Raw genomic sequence first — 5770 nt, forward strand, 5'->3', positions numbered from 1 at the left:
TAACTTCAATACTTGAATTAAAATTATTTTTTAGTTGCAGGGCTGTGCCTTACTATATGTAGAAAACAGTTGTTCCAATTTTCTGAAAACTTTTAGACAGTTTTCCCATCATGATTTAGTAAAGGGAAGCTTTGTCATAGTGTTACCGGAGATTCCTGCCTAGCCCATGGGAGTGAGGTGGCTCTTAGGTGCTTCTGAAATAAGATTTTTCAGAATCCCCCATGGGAGAATGAGATGTGGTAAAAGGCTTCATCTGCCTGGAGTTACATTACTTGGGTTGCACAGTCTCATGACCCTTAAACCAGTCCTGAAAAAGGAGCAGCTGGGAGTTCAGCAAAGCCAAAAGGAAAGCCAGAGTATGTCTATTCCATGTTGCAGCCAGGTCCAGTTCAGAATTTGGCATAATTAAAAGTCCATTAGGGGGGTTCCGAAGTTTAAATATTCAGGTTTTGCATCCTCGCAGTGGCCACGTCTATTCTGGCCACCGACTTGCTCCCAGGTGTGATTGACAGGCAGGTATGTGCCTTCTCATGCTACTCGGACCTTAATGGGCATGTGTCTAAACTCCCTTTGTCCAGTCCCTTCCCCTTCAATCAGTGGGGATCAGACTTGGAGAGTGTTAACCTCAAGCTTTCTAGAGAAGCTGTATAAATGGCATGCCTGTGTTATCTAGCCTTCCCTTCACTCCTTTCCCATTAAATAATAACCCAGATTAGGATCCTAGGATATTGTGACAGGTCCTAACTGGGCTCAAGGAGAAACATCCTCAGATTTACAGCTGCTAACCTAATTGAAAGCAGAGTAGGCCCTACAGAAGTTGTGTTAATTTACTACTGGCAGTTCCAGCATTAGTAACTTAATTCCAGGAAACTATCTGGCTCATTCTATCTACAGCCTGTAAGTATGTGACTTGATATGAAATAGCAGTTATGTAAAAATACGGAATAGTTTGCTCATACTGTTGTTTACTGGAATATTTTTGGGGGGGAGGGGGTGAAGAGGTGGCCATAGGTTTAAGTATAACTATTGGAGGAAAGCCCTAAAAGTCTTAAATTCAGGATCAATTCTGAAGAGCTGACACATACATAGCCTTATTCAAATTCCTAGGAGCTTTAATAGGAGAAACCTACATACACTGGTAAAGCAGCTGCTGCCTGTGGTGGCCAGCTGGGGAGAATGCATACCCCTCGCAGAACAGGGTCTCTTTTCTAAGGGGTTAACAGTAAAAGCATATGGTGCGCAGTCACATAGACCACCAGAAAGGACAATGCATTTCTAAGTTAATAGATAACACCAGCATTGATCACACTCTATACATTCATTAGCCCCCTTTCTGGGAGCATGGCATTTGTGTTTGGGCGGCTTTCCAATTTCTGTGTAGTCAGCCAAACTGGAGGCTACAGAGAGTTGAGTCCAACATTTCCCAGGCACCATTGCTGCTGGAGTCATATAGCACCTCAGTGAGTTCCCTTTCAATAACGTACATATTTCTGTCTATTCTCGAGCAGATATTTGAAATCCCTCTTTGTCCAAACATATTAATAATCAGAATAAGACTGAAAATCAAACTTGAACTCCTTGGAAAACCCCATGGATTTGATCTATCTTCCAAGGTAATGAATCTAGTGCTGTGGTTTTGTTCAGATGGACTCATTGAAATAGCACTTTGATTTATTTAGCCCGTGTCTTGTGTTCTCCCCAACAATGAGACCTTTTTTGGAAAATGCAATTTCCTTTTGGCACAATTTCAACTCTTTATAGGGGATCTGTCTCCATTCATTTTTTCTACCTTTTCTTTAGGAAAACAAAGCTTTTGCACTGTGAACATTTTAATTTCTGAAGAATAGCGTGCCTCCTCACACAGATACACAAATGAAGAAAGTACTTTTATATATGGCTGCACTAGGAAAAGGTTATTATATAAAATAACTATTGCAACTGCAGTGAAACCTTCAAAAAAGAGACAAAATTTTAATGTTTCTGCTTTAAATGGATAAGTTTGGTCAAATATACATGGGTTAGAAGCAAATTTTTGTTTTAAAATATTTTTTTGAGAATGATTTATGATGAAAGAGACTTGTTGCTGTCTTTGCCTTAACTGTTTCTCCACATATAAACCATTTAATGAATTTGATTGATACTGACTGAGCTCTTTCTAGATTTATGGCATATCTATGGCTCTAAATATTAAGCCTTATTAAGTCTACCTCTTAAAATGTGAAGTAATTGGCTATTTCTTATAAAGTAACAAAGTCTAATTCATTTGAGAGGTCAATAAAAATTTAAAAAAAACTACTTGAAAAAGTAAATGCTAGAATTACTTTATGCATGCAGCCATGTGTGTGTGTGTGTGTGTGTGTGTGTGTGTGTGTGTGTGCTCCAAGTTTAGGAGTACTTCTATGCTTGACTCCTGAGAATTAAGAGCTTGCATAGGACCAGGAGTTTAAAAATTCAATTAGCTACGGAACTGTCTAGAGTTTTCCTCTTTCTTTCTCTTCCTTTCTTTCTTCTTTCTTTCTTTTCTCCCTTTCTTTCTTTCTTTCTTTCTTTCTTTCTTTCTTTCTTTCTTTGTCTTCCTTCCTTCCCTCCCTCCTTCCTTCCTTCCTTCATTCCTTCCTTCCTTCCTTTTTTTTAATCACCATTAGCATCATCTAGAAAATGAAATAATTTCTAAGTTTCCTTTAGACTCCAAAATTCCATGAACCCAGCTACTTAAAGGTAGAGCTTCTTCCATTTTAGTCTGCATCAGAATCATCAAGAAGTCTTACCAAAACACAGATGGCTGCCCAAGATGGTTTGGCTCAGTGGATAGAGCATCAGCCCTTAGACTGAAGGTTCCTGGATTTGATTCCAGTCAGAAGGCACATACCTCAGTTGCAAAGCTCAATCCGCAGTCCTGGTTGGGGCTTCTGTGGGAGGCAATCAATCGATGTGTATGTCTCACATCAATGTACCTCTGCTCCCTTCCACTCTCTCTAAAAATCAATGGAAAACTATCCTCAGATGAGGATTAACAAAAAATAAACAAACAAAAACAACAAAGATTGTTGAGCCCCACCCCAGAATTTCTGAAGCTGTAGTTCTGGAGGTAAACCCATAAATTCACATTTAAGACAAGCTCTAAGTTGATGCTGGTGTATATGTAGGAACCATGTTTTGGAAACAAATACAGAAGAGTGCCACTAAAGTGTTATTTTTTTTAAGTCCTCACATCAGGACATGCTTAGAGAGAGGAAGGGAGAGAGAGAAAAACATGGATCAGTTGCCTTCTGTATGTGCCCCAACTGGGGATTGAGTCTGCAAATCAGGTATGTGCCCTGACTGGGAATTGAAGTGGAAACCCTTTGGTGCACAGGAGGATGCTCAACTTATTAACACATCAGATTCATAATTGTCATGTTAATGGAGATGAATTTATCTGATTTCAACTAGTAAATAAAGGAAGGCTCTTCATTTAAGTGAGTGGGCACCCCCCTCCTTATTGAGCAATATTTGTGAAAATAATATATCTTCAAAAACATCTCCTGCTTATGAGACCTTATTGTGTAATTGAAGACTTATTTATATATTCTTAATACCCTAATAGAAAATAACATTTAATTAAACATAAAAATAAAGATAGGTGTGTAGGTAAACTAAAAAAATGCATCACTGAAAAGTAGCCTGAAATAAATAAGACATTCTTTATGTAGACACTGGATAGTCTAGGGACTCTAAAGCAATTATAATTTTACTTTAGACATTATATAAAACATCAATGAGCTAAACACCTCTTTATTACTGCAATTCAGGTTACCTTTTGGGACACTTAAACACAAGTAGTTACTTGTGCTAAAATGGTACCATTGTTAGTTATCAACTAGCACTTTAAAGAAGTAAGTTAAAATCGCATTATGTTTATTGTTATCATCAAACATAACAGGCAATATTAATCTTCTAGAATTTAATTTTACTTGAGTTTTAATTCCTTTACCCATTGCCACAGAGGTTTATAGAGTATTTTTCATAAGTGACTTTATAAAGTTCATGCATGAGAAAATGATACGCTACAATACTAAAGTAATTTTCTAGCTGATAGTTTAGCATTATCTTCTTATTTCCAATATTTTACATATAATGAAAGTCATGTATTTCTAAATTGTACTTAGTTTAGCACAAACATGATGCCTCTAATATTTTTCTAACAAGATAATCAATTCAGTTAGTAACACCACCACCATCAACACAAATACTTCCTACTAATATGCCAATATCTTATGACATAAACGGATCTAAATTTAACACTGATTAATTTAGAGTTTGGTTGCTTTAGAAACGAGACTAATTTTAGAAAGACCAGAATTCTAACAGGATGAGAATCAGTTTTAAAACTCTTAACAATTATGTTTTGAGAAGGTGATTAAATTAAATTTATAAAACATTTATTAAATACAGATATTGTGGTAGGCCTTAAAAATATGAAGTTAGCTCTAGTACCATGAATGCAAAAGAGATTACAATATAGTAGAGAAGTAAAAGACAAAGGAAACCATGAGAATTCAGTGATAAAATGTAGCAGCCAATCTAATTAGAAAGTAGTGTTATCTCTGAAATGACTTATTGTCTGGATATGGGAATGGCTTGCTTCACACATGAAAATTAAAACCTGATCACTCTTTCAGGTTTTTGTTTGTTTATTTAATTTTGACAAAAGTCACAACAAGAACTGTTTAGGGAGAGGAAGTAGGTGGTGTAGTCATAATGGTATAAAAAGAACATGCACATTCAAGGCACTACAATTTTGTAATGATGGCGGGAGGGTGCAATAAGACAGGAATGACAGAGGGAGGCAGGAACCATGACAGGGAGGGCTTCTTCTGCCTTGCTAGAGAGAGTTAGAAAAGGAATCTCACTAAAGAGTTTGAGGCAGGAGAGTTTGAAACAAGCTGTTCAGGAGATAACTCAACAATGTACAAAATAAACTGAAGGGCAAATGAGCCCAGGGGTTAAGACAGGAAAGGAAGCTCTTTCAAAAACTTTTTGATGAACAGTAGGCACTGGATCTAAAAAATTGAGACATAGGACAAAAACTTTCAAAAGATTTTTTGAACTTGTAGCTGATTCAGATATGGTGGGCAAAAACCCACAGTAGTCTATGATGAGTCACAGATATTTTCCTTAGGTGACCAGGAGCATGTTAATGCTAATGTCTGAGATTTATGCACACAGGTGGAGAAATGTATTAGAGAGAGTTTATTCTTATATTATTGGTTATATTGAATCCAGGGGCCAGTGAAATATCAAATTAAAAATATTTAATAAACAAGGCTATTTAGGTAAGATCATAGGAAGGAACTGAGGTCAAAGATGAATACATAATATTGACCAGAGTATAGTAAATAAAGCATAAATGTGTGCATGGAAATAGTTTAACAAGAGAAGGTGGGCAAGAACTGAACCCTGGGAAGACCAAAATTTAAGGACAGACTTACAGGTGCCTCAAAAGAAAATGAGGAGCATTCAGAAAGGACCCAGAGAAGCCTGCGGGGGACTATGGAGGGGGCGGGGAGGCAAGGTGAATGATTTTTGAATTAAAAAAACAATAACAAAATAACTTTTTTTCTATTTATTTATTGATTCAGCATACACTTAAAAAACATTTACTATATGCTGGACATATAGTAGTACAGGATCCCAATTTTCATGGAGGTTATAGCTTAATGGGGAGGAATAACTTTTGTTTAAACTAACAATAATACAATACAAAGAATCTAAAAATCATCATCAAGGG

The sequence above is a fragment of the Myotis davidii genome, unplaced genomic scaffold (genome assembly GCF_000327345.1).
Source record: "Myotis davidii unplaced genomic scaffold, ASM32734v1 scaffold1884, whole genome shotgun sequence".
Classification (NCBI taxonomy): domain Eukaryota; kingdom Metazoa; phylum Chordata; class Mammalia; order Chiroptera; family Vespertilionidae; genus Myotis; species Myotis davidii.